This window comes from Sinocyclocheilus rhinocerous, unplaced genomic scaffold, assembly GCF_001515625.1.
Source record: "Sinocyclocheilus rhinocerous isolate Xijiao unplaced genomic scaffold, SAMN03320098_v1.1 scaffold1477, whole genome shotgun sequence".
NCBI lineage: Eukaryota > Metazoa > Chordata > Actinopteri > Cypriniformes > Cyprinidae > Sinocyclocheilus > Sinocyclocheilus rhinocerous.
In genome coordinates this window covers 7,416-34,702 of record NW_015660907.1, presented here as the reverse complement: position 1 = coordinate 34,702, position 27,287 = coordinate 7,416, and the positions used below count along the sequence as shown (strand labels likewise).

Sequence of the window (27,287 nt, the reverse complement as noted above, 5' to 3'; positions counted from 1 at the left end):
GCGCAGTTACACACACACACACACACACACACACACACACACACACACAAGCTGCATTAAACGGCTACACGGGTCCTCGCTTGGTGGTATCAGCACCTCCAGGCACGGATTACGCCACTCTCAATCCCATATTATAATTAAAAGCTTATCAGAGCGTTAAGTGCTAGTAAGGAAGTAATGGGAAAATGTTTCTACTGTAACACAACACGGTGTGTGAAAAGCCTCAGCGCTCACACAGATCGAACCACATGTGTAGTTGTGCAGTGGTTCAAACCCTGACCATGAGACCCTGACTGTCATTTCATCGAGTTTTCTGCAGTAATTTTAGGGCAAATCAGAAATTTCTGAAAGTTACAGTTGAGGTCAAAAAGTTTTCACCCCCCGGCTCTTATTGCATGGTTATTCCTTCTGGAGCATCAGTGAGCGGTTGAACCTTCTGTAATAGTTGCATATGAGTCCCTCAGTTGTCCTCAGTGTGAAAAGATGGATCTCAAAATCATACAGTCATTGTTGGAAAGGGTTCACATACACAAAAATGCTGGAAAACCAAAGAATTTGTGGGAATTTTCTGAAGAACAGCAGGCAGTTGAACTGATCAGGACAAACAAGGGACTCATGAACAACTATCACTAAACAAAAAACACAGATCATTCAGGTAAGAACACAGTATTAAGAAAATTAAGTCATTTTTATAAATTCAACTATTATTTTTCTCTTGTGGATAATATGTAAACACCTTTTATGTGAAATATCTTATTCAGGTCAGTACTAAATAAACAATAGCATGCATTTTGTATGATCCCTCTTATTTTGCAGATTCTGAAAGGGGGATGTAAACTTTTGACCTCAACTGTACAGTGGTGCCTTGACATATTCCATGATAACATAATTATATGAGACCTCAACAATAAAGATCCTGCTGATGGATCAATAGTTCAGCAGTTCCTTTTTCTTTTCTTTTCTTTTTTTCTTTTCTTTTCTTTTGTCAGGTTATCCATAATGTTGTGCCCATTGTATCATGGTATTTACAGTGTATACACTGCCAAAAAATACCACATGGTGTTGATTGTTATTGACATGCATTTATTGGGTCTGGTAATCCTAGCAATCTTCTGTCATAATCACCTACCTATTACCCTCAGATTATGACACCTGTTGATATTAAGCTCACCACATGCTCCTGTTTGCAGAAGGGTCACCATGAGATTCGGGAAATCCGGCAGTTCCATTTCACCAGCTGGCCCGATCACGGCGTTCCCTGCTACGCCACAGGCCTGCTGGGCTTCATCCGCCAGGTCAAATTCCTCAATCCTCCAGACGCAGGACCCATCGTGGTACACTGCAGGTGTGCTCTTATCTAAACCTCTCTTGCATCTCTTCCTACAGTCCCTTTCTCACTCTTAATACATACATTTATTGTAAGTCAAAGGTTCTGGTTTAAAGTTGGACTGATGGTGTGATAATGAATCTACAATGAGAGGTCTATTGATTATTTAAATAAGACATAAGCTGCGTCCCAAATGACACACTATACACTATGCACTCATACACTATGTACTTATGCACTATGTACTCAACCATGTATAGTATGAATTATATAAGGTTATATTGTCATTCATAATTGGAGTCTCATAGCCCCTCCCCCTTTGGTACGTAATTAAAGCTGCGACAATTGAGTGCATGAAGTGTCCAACATTCCACACTTAATTTTTTCGGTTATTTAAGTGCATCATCCGGGTATTTAAAGTGCACTTTTTCTTTTTGGAATTTTCAGTGTGAACGCACTACTCGCACTATTTATACTACAAAACGTCATAGAATAGTGCATAAGTACGCGATTTGGAACGCACCTATACTCTCTGAGGACTCTCAGTGGCTGCTATGAATCTACTGTAATATTTTTAAATGCTGGTGTAGGTTTGTTTACTGGTCCTCAGGCTGCTCTGTGTAATTTGTTAATATGGATGTCACTAGATAAAATAAATAATAATAACATTTAAATTAATATAAAAAATAATAATTGATTTGATTTGCTAACATTTTAGAACAAAACTAGTTAAGTAAGGCTATGCAGTTGCTAAATTTTTCTGAGAGGTTGCTTACTGGGTAAAGTTCAAAGAGCCCAAGCATTATTGTTTTTATATTATTAACTAAAACTATTAAAAATAATATTTGGTATTTGAAATAAAGCACAAAAAGAACAAAACTACATTACAAAACCTTGAAAACTGAAAATATAAAAATAAAAGCTAATTTAAAATATTCAAAACTAAATAAACTAAAAAATGAAGCTAATAACACCGATAAACTAAAAACGTAAAATTAAAAAGAAAACTGAAAATATTCAAATAAAAGCTAATTTAAAATATTATAAATAAAAGGGAAAAAATACAAAATTACAAAAACACAAAATTAAAATGGAAACTGAAAATATAAAAATAAAAGCTAATTTAAAATATAAACAAAAGCAAAAACACAAAATTAAAAAGAAAACTGAAAATATAAAAATTTAAGATAATTTAAAATATTATAAACAAAAGCATAAAACAAAATTACAAAAACCCAGCATTAAAATGAAAACTGAAAATATAAAAATAAAAGCTAATTTAAAATATTATTAATAATAATATATGGTATTTATGGTATATAATGAAATCTAAAAAAAATGATGATACTTTTACATGTCTAGCTTCCATGATGTTAAATTCTGCCATACAAACATTGCCCTTCAGAAAGTCTTGCTCCATCATTTACTGATAAACAAGAGCTATTTTATTCCTATGCATCTTTAGAAGCAATTGAAACCATTTTAATGTGAAATTAGGTGAAAGCATTGATTTTGTTAAATGTGTTTAAACATTTATTTTATGTCAAATGTTTGACAGTCCAGATGATCGTTTGCTGGCAGCGTAACTAACTTCTCATGTAACAGTAAAAGAACTCAGGGAGATACAAGAGAAGACGATTTTCACACATCCATGAGCACTCACACATTCTCACACAAACGTAGGACACTTCGGCACATGGATAGACATTCACCCATGAATCTGTCCACAACATGCCCACGTGCTCACAGATGGATGCACGGATAGACAGACTCGCTCTCACAATTGTGGGGAGTAATTGGGGGCCGTGTGGGAAGAAGGTTTGAGAATGAAAGGTGACAGCAGGAGACTGTGAAGTGGCAGTGTAAATTTGCAGTCGGCCCTGCAATCCCAGAGACGAAGCAGATGTGTCAAAGAAACTTTCAGTGCGGATTAGCCCAAGTGTCAGGGGCTCCTGGTGCAGAGATTAAGATTTTGATTCAAGCAGTAGTTTTTCAGAACGTTCCAAACATTCTTTCTTACTTCCATGAAACACAAAAGGAGTTTTAGCAGAATGTCCTGGCTGCTCGCAACAAGTTTGATGTCAGTAATAGGATATGTAAGAACCAACAATGTTGGTCACTGTCATCAAACCTGTCACAACACAAACTGATGTACCATATTTAGCAGTACTGTACAGTAAAATGCATATGAAATTTGAGATCTGTGGTGGAAGGGAAGAATTCCAGTAAATTACATTTTGGACTGTTCCTAACACAAAATTATCATACGAATAATATGGGCTACTGTTATGGTTCATTTATGAAGCTCTCTTGTCATTTTTGAGGTCTCGATAGTGTGTAATTTTTTTGCAGTTTGATTAAAAACAAAGTTGCGTATGTTAATTCTGTAAAGCTTGACATTAAATGATATATTTTCATTATTTTTCCTTTTTTTTAAATGAAACAGGGAACCTTTAGACAAACGTAAAATGTAATGCAAATCAATGAGATCCTCAGTAGCAGACTACTTACATAAAATGCATGTACTGTAATTATCTGTAGTTTTATGATCAAAGCTCTGTAGTTTATATTGTGGTAGACAAAAAAAAAATTATAATTAAACGCACATTAATGATTGTTGCTTCAGTCTTGTGAATGTTCATCTTGAAATATTACTAACAATATTAAATGTAGTCAAAGAAAAAAGTGTATGACCTGAAGGGGGCATTTTAAGGTCAATCAGACACCAGAAGGCATGTAGTAGATTGTGTTTTTCTGCAAATTACTGATCATATTGAGAATTTAGATGCCTTAGAAATGTGCATATCAATTATTATCCAATAGGCTTTTCTCTCTCCCTCTCCGTCCCTTGCTTTCTTTTTGTCAGTTGTTTACCACTCGCACCATTAATCACCGTGAGTGACGGCCAATCTGTGACACCGTGGTGGAGTTGCTCTGTATTAGTGTGTGTGTGTGTGTGTGTGAGTGAGTGAGTGTCGTTTTAGCCTGACTGATGGCACATCTTCTGTCCAAATGCTCTCTCACACACACATGCATCTTGGTCTGCCAGAGCCTTGTTTTCGTAACACCTAACATTTGGATCTTAGCAGAAATCTCAGTCTTATGAATGTGTTGTGTGTGGGGGTCAGGTTTTGGCCATGTTTGGCCAAACATAGTAAAAGCTTAAAATCATGACATGTACAGTGTGGGGATCTGGCAAAATATAATGTCTTAAATATACAGAAAAAAAAAAAAACTATTTAAATTTCTGTAGGTTATGTTTATCGCTAGGGTTAGTAAATATTTTATTACATATACATATATAAAAATGTATTTATATTTAATGATAAATGAATATATAGAAGAAGTCTTCCATGCTCACTAAGGCTACATTTATTTGATTTAAAAATATAGTAAAAACAGTGTGCCATATTATAACAAAAAAGCTGTTTTCAATTTTAATATACAGTATATTTTCAGCAGCAAGTGTCACATGACCCTTCAGAAGTCTTTCTAATATGCTGATTTGCCACACAAACAAACATTTTTTTTATTGTTAGCAGTGTTGAAAACAGTTGTGCTTCTTAATATTTTTGTGAAAATGTTACTTTTTTTCTTTGAATAGGCAGTTTAAAAGAACAGTATCTGAAATATAATTTTGCAACAGTATTAATGGCACTTTAATTACAGTCTTATAGCAGAAATGGAGCTGGTAGAAGGTTATCATCAGGTCAAAAACCTGACGCAAACCTGTTCTTCTGTATTTTCCGCAGTGCTGGTGCTGGAAGAACAGGCTGTTTCATTGCAGTGGACATTATGTTGGACATGGCAGAGAGTGAAGGTGTGGTGGACATCTTCAACTGCATCAGAGAGCTGCGCTCACAGAGAGTCAACATGGTCCAGACAGAGGTGAGCAGAACGACAAGGGCAGCCAGATTATGCACAAGTTTATATACTCATTCATTCATTTACTAAATGATTCATTATTTCACACATACTTACCGTTCACTATTTTACTTACTTCTCAATCACGCACTCAGAACCTCACTCACACTCACATAGCCTTTTACTAAGCTCTCTAGTCTGTGAAGATGATATTGAATCCATCTATTTTCAGCGTAAAACTTAGATAACCTTTCTCTTCCCTACATTAATCTCCACACTGTAACATCAAAACAGCCAGAACATGAAATTGCCTTGGCTCTGACATAGGGATGTAACGATATGAATATTTTAAAAGGTTTGCTGCATGGTTAAAATACGCTACGTGTATAAAAAAATGTTTTTTAGAGAAAAAAAAAACATAAGTCGCATATAAATCGCATTTTATTATTTCATGACCATGTGAATCCTCATGTTCTGTTGTTTGCTGCTTTTTGCACATGTAAAATTAATCCCCGAGAAACAAATGTTAGTATTTTTAACGGGCCACAGACACTTATCCTTTCTAATTTAATTCAATTGTAATTTAAAATAATCTTGTCGGTTAACGGTTAATAATCAAATATATTTGTATAAATATAAAAGATTAACTGGTTTCATATTTCACGAGTGGTATTTGTTAAAAAAAAATCAGCCTTTAAGCCTTGAAAACCATTCAAGCATTTGACATGAAAAACTGATGAATTATTAACAGAAATATTTTATAGTACAATGATGATTTATTTATATTATTTATAATAATAAATTATATATATATATATATATTTATTATTATTGTTGTTGCTGTTGTTTAAATAATAATGATTATTTATGCTCACTAAATAACACACTATATCAAGTCAACATGCCGTTTTATTCGATATATTCTAATATTGCATGTTTTTTGGATGTATGCTTTTAAAAGACTAACACTAAACACAGTGGTGGTAATAATGGCTTCTGGGAGGCAATTTGTGTCAGCCTGCAGCTCCATTCAAAGATAATCCTCCACAGACACAACACACAGCAATTCATCTTTTAAAAGGCTTTTTCCTCGTCTTTTGTCCTCAGCCCTCCGCAGAAGTGCTCACCAGGTTATGGAGTAATAGGTACGAGAGGCAACCCAGCTTGACTTTAGCTTAGCGTGGATCAAAGTCCTACATTAGCATTCAAACCTTTAAGCCGGAGGCATTGTTGAGTTAAAATATGGATAATTCCGGCCCATATTTGGGGCCTGGGTTTAAGAAGGAGTTTAATATTAGCTGCAGGATGGGGATGGTGCTTTGAGTGCCCCCTTGATCTCATTTTTAAGGCCACAGTTGGAACGGTTTAGGAGGACGTTGCTGTCACTGCAGGATTTCAGCATCAGAAGCTGCAGCACTGTAATCCATGTAAAACATCCCTGAGGCTGGAGTCATTTTGCCATCAGCAAATTACGCTTCATGCATCAACGTTCATGCACCGCTCTCATGCTTACATTTGCGTGGAGTATCGACTCCATATTTCCCTGATGATTTGCTATGATGCTGTGTGCGATCGCTCTCAGCTTGAGGTTGGGCTTTTTAAACGTATGTGTTTGGATGTTCATGAATTATGAAGATTGGATGGTTTGAAGATGTGAACGTTTAAATCAAACCCTTAATTATTTTCGAGCTGTGATTATTGTTTTTATTATCAAAAAATTAGTGCTAAAATGCCGAATGGAGGTTTTCCCCTCATGTGGCCTACAAGCTACCAGCCGTTTATAATAAATTGTAATCAGCAAGATAATTAAAAGTATCTTCAGTTGGGTTGAATTGTAAATCTGTGATTGCATTACATTTAAATATTAAACTGATTAAAATGAAAGTATGTTTTTTAGAACACACACACACACACACACATGCACAGGTATAAAGACTACCATTCAGATGGGGGTTTTTTTATGTTTTTGAAAGAAGTGTCTTGTGCACACCAAGGCTGCATTTATTTGATACATACAAATTATTTGAAACATGGTGCTTTCATATATGCTCTTACCATGATATTAGCATGTCTTACCATGAGTGTACCACAGTATTTTCTGTAAGTATCTATGTCTCTCTCTCTGCAGGAGCAGTATGTGTTTGTGCATGATGCCATTCTGGAAGCATGTTTGTGTGGGAACACGGCTATCCCAGTGTGTGAATTCAGAGCCATCTACTACAACATCAGCAGACTGGACCCTCAGACCAACTCCAGCCAGATCAAAGATGAGTTTCAGGTGAGCCGTCTAAGCAAATGGATCCATTTCCACCAAAATAATGTTGTTGTTCATATGTAGAGTGCTTCTAAAATGTGAACATACCATCAATGCAACAGTTGATATTTTCCACAGCAAAACAATAAGCGAATTACTATATCCAGAGGGAACATTGCTCTTTCATAATGCAAAAGTACAGACCTAAAACATTACAGTGTCATTTAGTCTTAGAAGAACTTGACGAGAAATGTTTGCGTTCATACTGAGATTTGATTTCAGACTTTGAGCACAATCTGTGACATTGCAGAAATCTGATTTCTCAGTATATATTCCTCCATTTGCTCTTCATTCAATCTCATTACAGTCTAGGATGAGCAAATGAGATACTAAAGAGCTCTCATTTGGGATTGATCTTTCCTCTGAGTCTTAAAAACAGTAGGAACATGCATTTGTTTCAAACTTCATGCTTCGTGTTCCTGCAGCTCTTTAAACTAATTTACTGAATCCTCCAAGGTTTTTGCTGTAGACTGGTAGTGCTGCATTATGGCTGAAGGCCTCGCAGCTATTTCTAACAACTTTATCAAGCTCTCTGGTGTGATTTCATCATGATTACTCCTAAATTCGAAGTGCTTTTGAATAAGTCAATCGGCAAAGCGCTACGGCTTCCTTAACACATTTCGATGAGGCAGGTGAGTAAAGACACGGTGACTCAAACGTCTTGGGAGAAAGCGTTTCTTTACGAGCCATCAGCGAGCTGCTAGAGCCCCAAAAAGCCTAGAGCTGAGATATTTCTTTTCATGGTGCCTTCATGTTTTGTATTCCCTGTGAAATGAGCGAGCCGCTACTGTCTGTGGGAGAAGCAAAGCTTCAGATCTGTGAGGTGTCTCATAAAATATGATGAATATGTTTCTATCTTTCTTTCCTCCCAGATCTTTCGTTTTCTATCTAGCGCTGCATCTTTCTCGCTTGTAAGCCATTTTTCACTGTCTGTCTCTCTCTCTCTCCCTCAACGTCTCTGTTCTTCAGTCTGTCTTATACATAAGTAATGACTGACCTTAGGTTTACTAAAATATTTGCATTGCTTGTGGTTGGACCAGCAGTGCGAGTGGAATTGGTTTTATAAACACACCATTTTTTCCCCCTAGTAAGACCAAGAGCAGCCTAATGTTTTTCTATGTTTTAAAGGTGTATGTTACAGTCCTTCATGTCTTCTTCTTCAGACTCTGAATATAGTGACACCGCGTGTCCGTCCGGAGGACTGCAGCGTAGGTCTGCTCCCGCGTAACCACGATAAGAACCGCAGCATGGACGTCCTCGCGGTGGACCGCTGCCTGCCTTTCCTCATTTCTGTTGACGGCGAGTCCAGCAATTACATCAATGCAGCACTGATGGATGTAAGTTTGATCCCTTTTGTTAGAGGTCAGCTCTGACCCCTAGATGTAGAATATGGTCATGCAGAATATGCATATAGTGCTAATAAACAGCCAATATGTTAAAAATAGACATGGTAATAAGCAACTAGTTAATAGTGAGAACTGGTCCCTATACTAAAGTGATACCAAAAATCGAGTATAATTGCATTCTGCTGTCAATCTTGCACTGAACTTTAAAGGGGTCATATTATATTTTTTTTCCACTTATAATATTCAGACATAATTTGTAATTTCATAATTTAGTAATTTTAGTCCGAATTTAGATTTTTTCATTTTACATCCTTTTTTAAAAATGTATCTTGAAACTACAGGCTGCTTGTAATTTCAAGTAAGTTCAAGATTCAAGCTACTCTTTTGAAAAGGTAGCTAGCTATAAGCTACTAACAAGTATCTAGCTTAAAGTTGCCATAGAATGCATTTATACAATATTTTAAATTGTTCTCTGATGTTCCCCAGAGTGTGTATGTGAAGTTTTATCGCAAAATACCCCACAGATAATGGTATCGATCCCTCTTTCAGAAGCAATCTTTGCACAACTCCAGCACTGAACTGACTGTTGTTTGTGAGGCAGTCCGGCATAAAATGTTAGCACAAACGTATAGGACTTTTCCGTTTTTTTCCGGGACATTTCCTTCGAAAATGAAATTTAACCACCGTGTCCTCAGCGGTCTATGGAGACTCCTATGTTCGTTGGTGCATCCCAACACACAACACTTTTAATGGCTCTTTGGTGCTGACATTGTATCTCCAGCAGCTACAGCAACAAAATAGTAATGGCGGACCGCTGCTTCTCACTCAGGGCTGTGTATATGCTAATAGGGCAGAGAGCATCACAAATGGGCGGGACTTTCCCAGAGTATGACGTCATAGTAGTGAGAAATCTGGAACTGCTAGTGTGGAGAGACTGTTTATGATTTATTGGGATTATAAAACAATGAGTGGGTGGATTTTTACCATTATAGGCTGGTTGTTTTCACACTGTGGCCACACAACTGTGTTCAAACACCTTATAAAAGTGATTTTTGCATTCTATGGCACCTTTAAGTTACTTATGAGACACAAAACAATAAAGGGTTTTGAGCGAATAAACTCAGAATGATTACATGAAACTGTAACATTAAAAAATGCATTATATACAACTAAACAATATTTGGCAATAAATGACTTAAAATGTCATGTAGGGACATTTTCATTGTGTTCATTTCCAAGGATGTCTAACCAAACTGGAATAAATCAACGAATCACTGAAATAAATTGGATGTTCTATTGTGAAGTATTAGAGGAGTTTTTTAGAATGAATCGCATGAATCAGACTAGAATCAGATCAGCACAACATACATCTTAAGGCAGATGACAATAAGTATGATATTAAAAATAGAGTTTTTTTGTGCTAATTGTAGTTTGTATTGCTTCATCATCAATTTTATCTAGTCACATATATGAATATTTTAAAAAGTCATTATTTGCAGCACCGTGTCTATAAATTGTTTATTTGAACTAAGAAGGAATTTTTTGAGTTTTAAAATTTTTTTACAGTAAAAACTCAAGCATTATGTATTACAGAGCTTGCCATAGTACACTCTGATAAATTCCAGGTAAGCGGAGCAGAAAGGCCAGGAGATCACACAGTAACAATCTCATATAAACAAGCCAATTTAACAGAGTACAAGATTAGATCACATCTCCGTAATCTCCACACATAGATCATAAGCACACGCGTACCATAAACCAGCATCTTTATTTAGCATCCAAAAAGGATAATCAAGACAGAAGACACGCATCTCAGATAAAGAACAACAAGATGAAAAGAAGAAAAGCAGCAAATGAAATGAACGGCCGTCCCGTGCTAGCAGAGCGTGTGTTTGTCTCAAACGAAGCCTCGGCAGTCCATGTCAATGAATCCCTTGGCAAGGCTATCACTCAGTCTCTGTGTCTTTCCTGTCCCTCTGCAGGTCTCCATTTAGTTTAGGTCATTGCACATGTGAGGCATGTTGGGATGTGTAGGGTTCAGGCACATCTTCAGTGCTGGAAGGAAGAGTTAACTTGTTCTCTTATTGATTGCCCTAGAGCCACAAACAGCCGGCGGCTTTCATTGTAACGCAGCACCCTCTGCCCAACACCGTGGCCGACTTCTGGAGGCTAGTGTTTTATTTTGGATGTGATTAATCACGATTAATCGTTTGACAGCACTAATATATATATATATATACATTCCAGGAATGTTAGAAAAGTTATAAATGAGATGATTCATGATGAAAGGTGATTCATGATGAAAGTTCTGAAAGTTACAGTATATTTTAGATCAAGGGAAATTTGATTCATCACGATGTGACTCGTTTAAGTTTGAGTGAGTAAATGAGGGATCATTGGAACAGATTTCTTTGGTATACTGCAATTTGAGTTGAGATGAGATTTGTGGACTTCAGAATTATTGAGTTGTTTCCATTTTCTCTTGCACTCTTTTGACTTCATGAACTTTAAGTACATTATTGTCTGAATGTGGACTTCTGTTCAGTGTGCTTATTTGCTGTAATTCTCTCCCTCGCTACAGCTCTGCATGCAGTACTGGCCAGAGAAAGGCTCCTGCTGCTACGGCCCCATTCAGGTTGAATTCATCTCCGCTGACATTGACGAGGACATTATCAATCGCATTTTTAGGATCTGCAACATGGCACGGGTAAGTGGGGTCAGTGGACAGGGAAGGAACTGCTGTTTAGTGGCTCTTTGGGACTCAGTTGAGTGACTGAGGCAGAAATGTGTTCATTGATTTACTTCTCACTTCATCATTTGATCCTTTGTTGATCTGCAGACTCCAACCAGGTCTGCCAGTGCTTTTTTTCTAACCAGGGTGCAAATTTTATATATGCACTACTGGTCAAAGGTTTTTTAAAGTTTTTTTAAATTTATTTTTAAAGCAACTCACAGAGGCTGCATTTATTTGATTTATTTGAACAGTAATGTTGTAAAATATTATTACAGTTTAAAATTACAGTTTTTTTTATTTTAATGTTTTAAATTTATAATTTATTCCTGTAAGGAGAAACCATAGCAACAGCTGCTCAAATTAGTCCTGTCAAATGATTTGTCAACAAGTGATGTCATTACAGTATTTATCAGAAATCTGTACTTTAAAACTTTAATTTGCAGTGTTTTGTTTAAAAAAAAAAAAAAAAAGCTTCACCAAATTGAAGTGGAAGAAATACTGATGGTTTTCAAACAGGTTTGCTGATGATGAACCTCAAGCCAAGTTGAACCCCCTGAAAGTCCTGATGTACTTTGTGCCTGGTATCAATCCATCCTGACTGTGACTCACTAAAATAAAACTGCTTTTTGAAAACCAAAATCCTAGAGCTCAAGAAGAGATAAAAATTCACTTAAGTCACTTTGATTTGGCTCCTAATGCGACAGTAAATCAACAGCGGCTGAGATTATGACCCTGAGTTAGTGATGTGAGAAATTACGTTATAAGCCAGAAAGAGGCCACGACTATATAGTCCTTTCAATCCACATGATTTCAACACTCAGCACGTCATGCATCTTTGAACGTGATTCGTTCTGCCAGACACATATGCAAGAGCACAATAATCACATAAACATTTGACCACCATCCTGCCATTGCTGATATAAGCCACGGATGGGTTTTGTGCAGTTTTTCTTCTTTTCCGTGTGAGTTAGCTTGAGCTTTCTGTTCGTGCACATTAGCAGTCATTACTGAAGCTTGACGTGTTTCGAGCGTCAAACGTTTCAGAAGACTCATCCCACCTCCTCCTGCTTCCCTTCTCTTTTCTTCCCCCTCATTCTCTTTAACCGCCGGTGACAGGCGAGGTTTACCCGGTAGCTAATCAGTGCCGGCGTAGCATAGCAGCACAAAATAAATAAGTGCCACAGCATCACAAATTTGCCATGAAATGGCTCCATCGATGGCAAATTGTGTGTAATATGACTCTCATTTAGCTGATCCGGTCTGACTGCAGTATCCAGCTGACATCTCTGTTTGCTTTCGCTTCTGTTTTGATGTTTTATTTTTTGCTTTTCAGTGTCACTGCAAGAATCGGAGGTAGTGTGAATGTTATATATATACAGACAAAATGGTTACAATCGTTTTCCAAACCAGCTTTCAGTTGCTTATTGTTCCAAGGTTGCTCTCTCAAAGCTCAGGAGACTTGAGTTCTTAGTTACGTTTAATTTAAGTATCAATTGTGTTGCTTCTCCTAAAAACTGAGAAATAAAAATTAAAAGCATAAATCAGTCAATAGCTCATATCCAGTACACTAAAATATTGGTGTAGAAACCATTTTCAATCAGAAATTGCTAGTACATTTGACCATTAATTACAAAACAATGGCAAGTAACACATAATAAATAATGAAATTAATGTAGAAAGACTGAAATAGTATTTTCTTGTAAAACATATTCCAATAATCTTTATGTACAACTTCAAAAAATCATTTTTTTAAAGTGTAAGAGTTATAGAGCTATAAAATTAATGTGAATAGCAGCTCAGATCATCTGTTGAGGACAAATTTGATGAGAAATGTTTGAGGTTATATTGAGATCTTTAATTTGGCTTGCAGACTGTAATATCTTGGCAAAATCTAAGGACTTTAAGACATTGTAGAGATCTCTTCTGAACCTCCCCATTTATCTCCATTTAATCTCATGGTTGTCTAAGAGACCACTGAGATATTTAAATCAACATTAATATGAATAAGTAGTCATTTTCAATTTAATTTTAACTTCAAAAATATGTCTTTATGTGGATTCTCTTGACTATGGGGTGTCAGTCTTATACTATAAGTTCAAAACTTTCACTTTGTGAAGCATGAGTTGACATAAATGTTTTCTGGAAATATGTTCTCAAAACGTCTCCTGTTTTGCTTCCAGCTTCAAGACGGCTATCGGCTGGTCCAGCATTTCCAATATATTGGTTGGCCGGCGTACCTCATTTAGCTGATCCGGTCTGACTGCAGTATCCAGCTGACATCTCTGTTTGCTTTCGCTTCTGTTTTGATGTTTTATTTTTTGCTTTTCAGTGTCACTGCAAGAATCGGAGGTAGTGTGAATGTTATATATATACAGACAAAATGGTTACAATCGTTTTCCAAACCAGCTTTCAGTTGCTTATTGTTCCAAGGTTGCTCTCTCAAAGCTCAGGAGACTTGAGTTCTTAGTTACGTTTAATTTAAGTATCAATTGTGTTGCTTCTCCTAAAAACTGAGAAATAAAAATTAAAAGCATAAATCAGTCAATAGCTCATATCCAGTACACTAAAATATTGGTGTAGAAACCATTTTCAATCAGAAATTGCTAGTACATTTGACCATTAATTACAAAACAATGGCAAGTAACACATAATAAATAATGAAATTAATGTAGAAAGACTGAAATAGTATTTTCTTGTAAAACATATTCCAATAATCTTTATGTACAACTTCAAAAAATCATTTTTTTAAAGTGTAAGAGTTATAGAGCTATAAAATTAATGTGAATAGCAGCTCAGATCATCTGTTGAGGACAAATTTGATGAGAAATGTTTGAGGTTATATTGAGATCTTTAATTTGGCTTGCAGACTGTAATATCTTGGCAAAATCTAAGGACTTTAAGACATTGTAGAGATCTCTTCTGAACCTCCCCATTTATCTCCATTTAATCTCATGGCTGTCTAAGAGACCACTGAGATATTTAAATCAACATTAATATGAATAAGTAGTCATTTTCAATTTAATTTTAACTTCAAAAATATGTCTTTATGTGGATTCTCTTGACTATGGGGTGTCAGTCTTATACTATAAGTTCAAAACTTTCACTTTGTGAAGCATGAGTTGACATAAATGTTTTCTGGAAATATGTTCTCAAAACGTCTCCTGTTTTGCTTCCAGCTTCAAGACGGCTATCGGCTGGTCCAGCATTTCCAATATATTGGTTGGCCGGCGTACAGAGACACGCCGCTGTCCAAACGCTCCATTCTGCAGCTGGTCAGACGACTGGCCAAGTGGCAGGAGCAGTATGACGGAGGAGACGGACGCACGGTGGTCCACTGTCTGTGAGTGTGACCTCCACAACACCAGCTCCATCACAACACAAAGCTGTTATACATAAAACCATAAACGTTCATGTATGAACGAGTTAGTCTTGTTTGGAGAAACCCTGTGATGAGCAGATATGACTGGACAATATTAATAGAAACATAGCAAAACACATAGCAGGATAATGTTATGTGGTGTGTGCTGTATGAACCTGAAATATAGTACATTTTTGATGACATCTTGGTAACACTTTATTTTAAGGTCCATTTCTCACTATTAACAAACCATTAACAATGACTTTTGCCTCAAACTTCTAATTTGCTGCTTATTAATAGTTAGTAAGGTAGTTGTTTAGTTTAAGTATTGGGTAGAATCTAAGCCTTAGTTTAGGTATTGCTTGAATCCAGTGGTGGGACGTGCATTTTACACCTAGGCCTTCAGTGGCGTCCTACATGAATTAATCCATCTCTTCATACCATCATAATGATGCCACGGCTATAGAAACCATAAATATTACACAGTAATGCAGTATAACAGGGCACTACATAACAGACAGGTATCTTATGTAGCGAGAATGAAGGCCTTAAGGCAGATTTCTTTGACCCTGGCAACACGATTGCTGAAATATGATTGGATAAAAGCTCTAATATAAACATACACTGCTGGAAGCAGTGCAACCAAGAGAAAAGCTATGAAATGAAGAGAATAGACTATTGGAAATAATTTAATACACATTCATAGAAATATATATTAAAACTAAATCAGTGATTCTGATAGTGTTTGGGCCAGCAGAGAAGGCTTTGCTGGCCCTGACGGCCCACCACTGCTTGAATCTAAGATTCAAGATGGCGCCTGTGTTTGTGTTTGGCATGCCATCAGCTGCTCCTTTTTTTATGTGTGTGGATGTCTGTTTGGTTATCGAAATTTTGTTTGCTGCACTTTTGATTTATGACCGACAATCACTACTGGATATTCGCGCCTCATTTATGGACAGTTATAAGTCGGACGTGGAGCGTTTTTAATCAAAAGCATGCAAACCTTTCAATGGATATTCCGGCGTGTATCCGCCGGTGGAAAACGCGGGTGTCGGGGAGGACTTACCATCAAACTGAAGGCACACCTTCGGGCTGGCTTCTGGTCTGGCCTTTCCTGTGAGTCGTTCTGCTGCGGTCCTGTTGCCTGGCGGCCGCTGGTTTTGCCTTATAGGTGGCTTCAACCTATGTCTCTGTCCCCTGTCTCCTTGGATGGCCTTCCTCGGATCGGCCTCTGTCGCCGGCACAACAGAGTGAATCCCGGTAACCTGCGCTCGCTGAGCAAAGCATCGCTTTCTCTGTATGTGATTCCCCCGCCAAAAATGACTCTAATCTACGCTCGATCTTTGGTGAAGAAGACCTTTCTGCTAAACGATTTCTTCACTACTCATAGTCTGGATTTTATGTTCATCACTGAATCCTGGACCAAGGTTGGTGATTTAACTCCTTTTTCCGAATTGGTTCCGGCTGACTGCAGCTTTTTTAATTCTCCCCGCCCGACCAGAAAAGGGGGTGGACTAGTAACTATTTTAAAAGGCTCTTTTCTTGAGCGCTGTTGGTCTGTTTCAGTGGATGTGTTTGTCAGTTTTGAAGTTCAGCTTCTCCATCTCGACTGGAATGGTCCCGTTTTATTAGGGGTGATTTACCGTCCTCCTCACTCAGCAAAGGACTTCATACAGCAATTTACTGAATTTTTCAGCAATATTGCCACAAAGTACGACTGCTTTTTATTAGTGGGCGATTTTAACATCCATGTTTGCTGTCAGTCAAACCCGTTATCGAAGGAGTTTCTCAATCTTATTGACTCTTTTAGTTTCTTTCAATGGATAAAGGACTCCACTCATGTTCAGGGCCATATTTTAGATCTTGTACTCTCTCATTGGTTTGCCGTTTCTGATATTGAGATATCTGATTTCATGCTCTCTGACCATAAGCCGATTTTATTTTCTACGTCTCTTCCTAATCTCTCTTATTTTACTAAGAAAGCTGTAACGGATCTACCGTTACCTGACCTGGATGCTAACCAACATCTAAGTCTTCTAAATTCTGCCTGGCTGGATAGTTTAGATGTCACTGCTCAGCTCAAGCCTTATAAGCACAAATCTAAATCTGTTCTGTGGCAAAATTCTGATACTCGACTCCTACGACAGGCTTGTAGAAAGGCCGAGCGCAAATGGAAAAAGGATAAATTACATATTTAATTTCAGTTGTTTAAAGACAGTTTATCAGCTTATCAGTCTGCTGCCAAATCTGCAAAGGCTACTTATTTTTCTGATTTAATAAAAAAAAACACTCTACTTCTAAAGTTTTGTTTTCAGTTTAATTCTGTTGTTAATCCTTCTGTTAATACAGTGCCTGTTGCCTCCGATGCCCTATGTGAAAGCTTCTTGAGACACTTCATTGACAAAATCTCTAATTTGAGACCCAAAGTGTGTTCTCTCCACACTGAACCCCCTCCTTTTTCTCGGCATCCTGTTTCTTAGGATGTTTTTGAAACCATTTCCTTACAATCACTCAAAGACATCATTGCTAATATTAAACCATCTTTTTGTCCTTATGACATCATACATCCTACATTTTGTTAATTAATTGCCGACATTGTCGGGCCAGGTTTGGTGTCTTTTTCAATAAGTGCCTTTTAAATGGCTCTGTTCCCGCTACTCTTACAGTGGCTACTGTCACTCCACTTATCAAGAAGCCTTCACTAGATCCTTCGATCCTGAATAACTTCCGTCCCATTTCTGTTTTGCCATTTTTCTCAAAGGTATTAGAAAAAAAATGTGTTTGACCAACTGCAGTTCTTTCTAAATCGTAACTGTATTTCTGACATTTTTCAATCTGGTTTCAAATCTGCTCGTGGTACTGAAACAGCCCTTCTCAGAGTGTTAAACGACATCCTTTTAGCTACCGACTCTGGTGATTCTGTGGTCCTGGTTCTTTTAGATTTATCAGCAGCGTTTGATACTGTGCACCACTCTATTCTGATATCTAGATTAGAGTCAGACGTGGGCCTAAAAGGTACGGTCCTTAAGTGGTTTCAGTCATTTTTATCTGACAGAAATTTTTTGGTCAAATTAGGTAACTTCTCTTCCCCTGTTGCTCATCTCACCTGTGGCCTCCCTCAAGGCTCGATATTGGCGCCCTCCCTTTTTTCCCTGTACATGCTTCCTCTGGGTTCCATTCTAAGAAGGCATGGGGTGTCTTTTCATTTTTACGCTGACGATACCCAGATTTATTTACCTATTAAGAGAAATTATCCTTCAGCACTTAGTACTTTACAAAGGTTAGGCACCTTTAGACGAGGTCAAAATCTGGCTAGCTCAAAATTTTTTAACGTTAAATGAAGATAGAACAGAGGTGATTGTCTTCAGTCCAACTGATCATTCTCAGGCTACCAGCCTAGATCTGGGCAGCTTATCAGCCTTCAGATCTTCTCGTGTGCGAAATCTGGGCGTCCATTTTGATAAGTCATTAAAATTGGATAAACATATCTCTTCTGTAATTGGTTCCAGTTTTTACCAACTCCGCTTGCTGTCTAAAATCAAACACTTTTTAAATGCTACAACGTTAGAGATGGCTGTCCACGCTTTTATTACTTCACGCTTAGATTACTGCAACTCACTATATTGCAGTATTTCAAAGTCACAAATTACTCACCTACAAATGGTCCAAAACGATGAATCGATTTTAAAGTTCTCTTACTGGTGTATAAATCTTTACATAACCAAGCCCCTAGTTATCTCTCAGAGCTGCTGCATTTTTATATTCCCACTAGAAGTCTAAGATCCAGTGATCAGAATCTCATTTTAGTCCCACAGTCCAGACTTAAACGCAGAGAGGATCAAGCTTTTTCTGTGGTTGGGCCTCGGTTATGGAACAATCTGCCGATTGAGATTAGAGTGGCATCTCCCCTATCCATTTTCAAGTCACTTTTAAAAACACACTTGTTCAACCTGCCTACTAATATTCTCATTACATTGTATTATGGTCTTGATTATTACTCTGTCTTCAGAATGTTTATCTGTCATTCCTTTTTGGTTTTTTAAATTGAAATGTTTTATTATTTCGGTTTTATGCGTTTATGGTCTGATTTTTATGTACAGCACTTTGGTGTATCTTGTGGCTGTTTTTTAAATGTGCTTTATAAATAAATGAACTTGAACTTGAACTTGGGTAGGATTAGAGACATAGAATATGGTCATGCGGAATATTATTATTGTTGTTTATTAGCTTTATAAGTGCTAATAAACAGCCAATATGTTAATAATAGGCATGCTAATAAGCAACTAGTTAATAGTGAGAACTGGTCCCTATACTAAAGTGTTACCGACATCTTAAATGTACACTATATGTAATCAAAGGAATAGTTCCTCAGGCCATCCAAAATGTAGATGAGTTTGTGTCTTTATTGGAACAGATTTGGAGAAATTTAGCATTACATCACTTGCTCACCAATGGATCCTCTGCACTGAATGGGTGCCGTCAGAATGAGAGTCCAAACAACTCATAAAAACATCACAATAATCCACAAGTAATCCACACCACTCCAGATCATCAGTTAACATCCAGTGAAGCCAAAAACTGTGTGTTTGTAAGAAACAAATCCATTATTAAGATGTTTTTAACTTTAAACAAGTCCTCTATCAATAATAACGCATCCTCCAGTGGAAAAGTCGTCTTGACTGAATCAGGAGGGAAATACGCACAGATCAAGCACCGTTTACAAGTGAAAACAGTCCAAACAGTTCTAAACAATTATGTTATTGGATTTTGATGTGAGAGAACAACAGGGGATGGACTTTTTTTATTGGAGCAAGCCTTATTATGGATTATGCATTATGGTTTGAAGTTAAAACGTCTTAATGATGGATTTGTTTCTTACAAACATGCAGCTTTTCACTTCAAAAGACGTTAATTGATAGTCTGGAGTGGTGTGGATTACTTGTGGATTATTGTGATGTTTTTATCAGCTGTTTGGACTCTCATTCTGACGGCACCCATTCACTGCAGAGGATCCATTGGCAAATAAGTAATGTAATGCTACATTTCTCCAAATCTGTTTCAATAAAGAATCAAACTGAGGATGGCCTGAGGAACAAATTCTCATTTTTGGGTGAACTGTTCCTTTAATAATGCCATACTGATTTGTCTATAGATTTTAACATATGTAAGACACTGTTGTAGCTAATAAGAGTTTAATGAAGCAAATTTTGATCATTCAAGATGTGTATTTCACAGCTTTTCATCCAAGTCTGTGTGCACTGTGCAGTCGGTACAGAATCGCAGATTAAAACTGCAGCTTTAAAAGAACGAAAGGATAAAACCATACAGCCTTTGAGCCAAGGACAATCTTATCAGTGTCACAAATTAAAGCCAGAGAGATACAAAAGATCTGACAACTTCATTACTTTCCCATCACTGTCAAAAAAGTTCAGCTGCTGAATGCAGAGCAGTTTCCCCGAGAGAAATTATTTAAAAATGTCACAGTAAAGCTGACGTTCTGCAAACGGCATGAATCACTTTGAAGACAATTTTCTACTTGATTGTGTCATGTCATTGTACTGATACTAATCAGGGGTAAAACTGACCCGTGATCAGTGGTAGTTTTTTGATTTACCAGTAGTTCTGCAATGTCCTCTGTTCAAGCAAATATCCAGATTCAACTACAAGCCTTTTAGTTTCGCAATCTCAGTTCGGATGAAGACTATACTTTTAAACCGTGCGTAATGTGCCATCAGTGTTTGTGTTTTTCGAGGAAATGAAACTATGAATGGCTGCACATTAAACTGAGATATTAGAAGCTATTGTAACATCACAATAAAATGACACACTTCAAGGTTGGAGCCACGAGGCCTGCGCTCTTCAGAAATGTAGCACAAGTCAAGCTGTGATTTTATGGGATATTAACTCTGCGTATCTGTGACATTATGGGCTGTGTGATTTGTTTCTCGTGCCTTATTGTTGTTGATCTCTTCAGGACTGGTGGAGGACGCAGCGGGACGTTTTGTGCCATCTGTAGCATCTGTGAGATGATCCAGCAGCAGAACATCGTGGACGTGTTCCACACAGTAAAGACGCTGAGGAACAACAAAGCCAACATGGTGGAGACAATGGTGAGCTACACGCATATCTCTCAGCTGTTTAATACTGTTTTCAGCTGACTCGCATAAATTAATGTGTTTTTATTAATATTGTGTTTAGTGTCAGTAAACCGTTTGGTCAGTAAGATTCAGCAAGTATGCATTAAAATGATCAAAAGTGACAGTAAAGAGAATGTTATAATGGATTTTTATTTATATTTCAATTTCAAATAAATTCTCTTCATTTGTACTTTTGGTCACACTTTATTTTAATGTCCAATTCTCGCTATTAAAAAAGCATTAACTGTGACTTTTGCCTCAATAAACTCCTAATTTGCTGCTTCTTAATAGTTAGTAAGGTAGTTGTTAAGTTTAGGTATTGGGTAGGATTAGGGATGTAGAATATGGTCGTGCAGAATATGTGCTTTATAAGCACTAATAAACAGTCAATATGTTACAGTTTTTCTTGATTGCTTAAACACATTTCTTGAAACTATGCCTCGTATTCTCAAAACAGTAAACACAAATCCATAACGTCTCACCCAATTCCCCAAACATCCTATTTTCAGGTCAAAATGAAGCTCTACACTCAAAACCATTCACTCTTGCTGAAAAACCAAACTTTTCCCTTAGACATCACACACAAGCTTTCAAAAACACACACACTACAACATAGTATTACACACACTGGTGCAATAAATTCAAAACAATATATCCAAAACTGGTAAGTTATGTTGCTTGTGGTTCTCCCCCTCAAAAACCTTTACGTCCTCCTCCTCTCCCTCCTCCTTCACCACGTCCTCTTCCTCCCCCTCCCCCCTCCTCCCCCTACACACTTTAAGCAATATCGTATCGCATATCGAATATCGCATTTTTTAACAAGGTATCGCATATCGCATTTTTCTTCAATATCGCACAGCCCTAAATTACTCATTCACCTCAAACCCCTGAGACACACAGCTGCACTTTCTACTATTCTGAGAGAACGTCTTGAGTGTAATAGGAGGCTGCTGCAGGTGCAATTAGACATCTGTCCTGCACCTCTTCTGCTGACTGCACTCCAAACATCTCGCTCTGCTGGAGAGAACCGAAAAACTCCACAGCTGCGCATCTGATATGATGCTGGACCAAAATAGGACTAACGTCAGGTTACCATTGGCCATTAGGCTGGAAAAGAAATGTATCTATTAATAAATTCATTTAAAAGGAACCCTCTGACATCTAGACGGCTGATGAGACTGTTTCTCTATTATAAGCAGATGCTTTTCCTCTAATACAAGTGACTGTATAATGATGGGGTTGCATTATTAACGCAGGGGTTATAGGGAAATCTCCCCTGAGAGGCGTCTGCCTTTGAACTGCTAATGCATTGTTGCTACTGCTTCTGTTTTTGTTTAGGAGCAGTACAAATTCTGTTATGAGGTGGCTCTGGAGAGCTTGAATGCCTTCTGAACGTTCGAAAGGTGAAAAAGGGAGAAAAACAAGCAAAGCAATCTTCTCTGCTTCCTCAGAATGACATCTCATCTCATCACAGACTCATCGTGCAGTCGTTCCTCTGAGTTTCTGTGAACAGGAAACTAAAGTTCAACCCTTCGCTGTAAAATACTGTATAAATAAAACAAAACGTTATTTGCCATTTCTTTCTTCTTCTGTCAATGTCCAGCATCAGAGCGTGTATCCTGGACCGTGAAGTGATCTTGTACAGTCCTATTCCTTTTTAGCTATACGCCTTGAATGTTCCCCTTCAATGTAAAGAACAACGGTAAAAAAAAAAAAGCTTCTTTCTACATGTCAGCTGGGAATAACCAAATAGACTTTCCCTGAGCTCTGTACAGATTTAAAGAAAATCAAAAAAAATCAAAACAAAGCTTAAGCGAATTTGCAGAGAAACGTGAGGACGGATATTTTTGTTATTCTGATGATTTTTGTGGTTCCTCCCTTTGGTGCGTTTTCACTCTGCCTGCTTTCTCTCACACGTACGCCGCTCGCCTACAGACCAGCATAAAGATTTTTCAAAGGTTGGACGTTTTGGGTAATATTTGTTCTATTGGCGTTCTGTCTTTTCTTTTAGTGTTTGTTCTTTCTAAAATTAGATGTTGCCATTTCGGTTTTGGTTTCTTGACGTAGGCAGTGAATGTTAAAGATTAAATATGTATCTAAAGTATTTTCTGTTTGTCATTTGCACTTTATATGTCTGTTACCTCCAAGGGTGAATCTCACAAATAATGATATACTGTTGTATAATGAGAAATTATATTTAGCATCATGAAAATGGAGGCTATTTTTGGACCAGTAATAGCTTAATTGTTAATAGTCTGTTGTAATGCGAGAGAAAATAATTGTCAAGAATATTAAAGTATACACTTAAAAATAAGCTTCGTTTGCTTAATTGAAAATAAATAAATACATAATTATATTTTTTTTAAATATGTTTTGGCCATTTCTTTGTGAGATTCACCCCCAAAGTATTGGTATGTATTTGTAATCCTGTTGCATCATTTGATTTGAAGTGCCAATTTCTCACATTAAATAGAAGGACTGCCACCAAACTACAGACAAGATGCATATCATGAACAATGCGTAGCTGCATTTGGACCATTAAACAGCTGGCGACTCTTTTCTAAACCACAGTTTGGTTGAGAAGCTTTTCAAACTCCTCAAGCTTTCTGAAACTGGGCATCTGCATTTTTCAGTGTGATAAAAGCTAGTGAATTTAATTGTAAATCCAAGAGTTTTGCACGAAAACTGTGATATGACTGTGATATTTGTTTCTGAGCTTCTGAACTGTATTTTTTAGAAGAATATATGAATGTTTCGCTGAAAACCAGCCATCACACAAGGTTACGGCACTTACTCTTTTTTTTGGACTGTGTCTTTTTGAATTTTCATGAATTCACTGCCTGCTTTTATGTTTTACTTCACTATGTGTATTTTTACTTATTTTCAATGATTATTTATCATTTATTTGTCTAGCAAAGTGGTATATAGAGCTGGTGATTTCATGACTATGGTGGTTCTTTTGCTTGGAATTGTGATAACATTAATAAAGGGACCAAAATGTTGAACAGCAACTTTCCTGAAGCGCTGAATTTCTGTTTGTCGTTTCACGATCCCTCTGCCTCTAGTAATGACAGCTGAACATCTGCACCTCTTTACAGTCCTACAGACACTGAGGAAGCTAAACTGTTATGGGGTCATTCTGACGAAACGGTGCCATTTGTGCCTGAACATTTCAGGATTTTCGTTCATTTAATCATTCCATTTGAAATTTGGTGCTGCAGCACGCCACAAAAGTCCCTTTAAGGCAAGTCATTTCACTCGGCGGCCATCATTGAACTATTCCAGTCATGCAAGTACAGCTCTTTGAAAGGGGAAATATTCAATTCTTCAAAGCTGTTGACCGAGCTTACGGTTAAATTTCATATTTGAAATCACTAATGAAATCTGACAACATCTGTATCATAAATTTTGTTTTTTATGCTCAAATAGCAGATTTTTCAGGCTAGACCAGTCAATAAGCATGTGCAGTCTTAAACGTGTCTCAGGACACTGACTGTTTCTATAGCAAAGAGAACTTCTAACGGCAGCTACAAGGACGTGATGACTTTATTAATTAGTGATTGGCTCTTTTATTCAGAAGGCGGGACTATACCGGCATTTTGCATGTTGCACTTTCTCAAAAGTAAAATACTTGAAAAAATGCGAGATATAAGACTGAAGAAAAAAGGCACCAAGGCCCTGGTTTCTGGCTTTTTCCAGTTACAGTGCACTTTCTCCCATTCATAAGTAATATCAGTGCACCGTCTTTGTAGATCTAAAGTCTTTGACCAGGCATTGTATGCTGTATCCCATAATGCAAGGCACTCGACTTGACCTTCCATGTCCAGCAACATGCATGAACTAGATGCAATATCAAACATGATTTTTAACATCTCTTTATTTGATTTGATTCCAAGCTAACAAAATATGTTTTCTAACAATGTTTTGCTAACGTTCCCATTAATTTATGAAAATGTTATTTCTGAGTGTTATCAGAAATGTTCAAAATGTCAATTTTTTTTATTTAATTTTTATTTATTTATTTGGTTATATGAACGTTTTGCAAACTAAATGTTTTCTCAATGCAAACTAAACATGTTCTGAAACAAGTAGTAACATTTAAAAAATCTCATGAATGTCCAACTAAAAAAGTTAACATTGTATAAATAATGTTTTTGAGAACATTATTTAAAACAACGTAACTTAGAACAAACATTCTATTAACGTTACTGGAAGAATGTTTGTTCATAACTTTGAAAACCTTGCCAGAATGTTATCCAAAGTTCTGAGAACATTTCTTTTTAGCTGGGTTGGACAGCAAAAAAAATAAAAAATACAATATTTCTAGACAAAGAGACAGCAAACAATGCATCATGACAATGACAAAAGGCAACACTGCTGTTTATAACATTTGCATATTACATATAATGTGCCACTTAAAAATATCTAACAAAGTCAAAATGTAACAAAAACTGTTTCAAACACAAAGAAATAGATATTGAAAGTTTTGATAGACACGGGGCCATTACGTGGGCCGTGCTCTCAGCTCTCACCTGTACAGGACCAACATCAAAGATAATGAGAACTCAAAAGGGTGAAGGTGCTTCTTTAAGTAGTCAAGGCCCAGGCTGCAGCAGAGACTCGTATAAAGACAGACTAGTCTTCTGAGATCCACTCCAGACTGCCAAGTACAGAAATAACCTGCCGCCGCGGGCTTTGATGTCATATACAGTATATACGAGCAGAGAATGTCTGATGGGAAACAGCACAATGACTTTCTCTAGTTTTTAACTTCCGTTTCTATGTCTTCTATGTCTTATTGAAAAGCATTAAGGACAAACTTACTAAAAGGTGTGGTCAAGCCACTGTACTCGAATTAGCGATGGCTAATGGGTAATTGTAGGGTGACCATACGTGCCATTTTCCCAGGACACGTCCTGGCCAGGATTTCTATATTGCCTAAAATATCTAGGTTTTGGCTTTGTTTGCGTGTGCAGACCGATCGGTGTATGACATCAAAGTACCATACAGACGGTTATGCTTTCGAAACGCTCTCGAGGTACTTTGATGTCAAACACTGATCGGTCTGAGCCGCACTGCTTTTAAGTCGAACACACCTAATATGTACGCGTAATTGCATCGCTTTGACCGTAGATCCCACCTTCTCACACGCCATGATTGGTCCATTATGTACAATGCTTGCATGTTATTGGTCAAACTACTTTTCGATCATTACCTTCAGCAAGCATGAAAACAGGAAAACAAAGCCAAAACAAATCCTGGCCAGGACGCGTCCTTGGAAAATGGCACGTATGGTCACCCTAGGTCATTTTCACACCAAAGTAATTGTCCTCATTTTCCACAAGGGCTCAGTAGTAGCTGTTTTTCTTGAAAAAGTAATTTTGACAGGAATGAAAAAAGAACCTCTGCACCAAATGTGTTTCCGGCTGCACTAAAGAGATGTAATCCTTGAATAAACACTGTGTTGTTAGCATGTTGCGTGAGGCTAATAGATGAAGCGCCCGTTGTATTGTGGACTAACCATTATAATTCTTCTTGCTATTAAACACAAAACACAGCAATTATGCTCCTTCATGTGCTGGAAAAGCTTGTTCAAGGGAAGAGGCAAAGATTCTTCTTAAAACAGAAAAGCTTGTAGTGTTAGCGCTTAAATGCTAATTTCACAGCACCAAGACAAACAAGCACTCCTCGATTCAAATTAAAGCAATAGTTCACCCAAAAATAAAAAAAGAGCATAAGAGACTTCTTTCAAAAAAGACTATATGAGACTATGAGAATTTTGTAATTTTTGTTCTTTGAAACTATAAAAAAAAGAAAAGCAACAATCCTTTTCCAAGGCTAAGAGGTAAAAAATGCAGCGCTACAGCCACGGGCGCTGCTGTAATGGTGGTCACTCCATCACTAGAAGGATGTAGTGGTCCGGTTCTCCGGCCTGTCTGTCTCAGCGATCACTTCATAGCGTCTGTCAGTCAATTCTGTCTGCCGGCGGGCTTTACTCTCACATCCACAAATTATTAATCCCCCTCTCACATCAAGGCCATTGCGAGGCAGGTCAGCACAGATGAATTATTAACACTGTTTATAAACATTATTTTTTTACACCTGTGGTATATGTGAGGAACCTATGGAGAGCCGCAGCCAGCGGTATCAGTCAAAGTAAAGCTCACCCAAGGCTGTCAGAAGATTGGACTGCACTGCTGCGTGAGC

General features: G+C 37.3%; 1 pseudogene; it reads left to right on the top strand.

Moving 5' to 3' along the window:
- LOC107726134 (receptor-type tyrosine-protein phosphatase T-like) overlaps nucleotides 1-23,374 on the top strand; it is an 81,958-nt pseudogene extending 58,584 nt beyond the window's left edge.
- The last annotated feature ends 3,913 nt before the right edge of the window (nucleotides 23,375-27,287 follow it).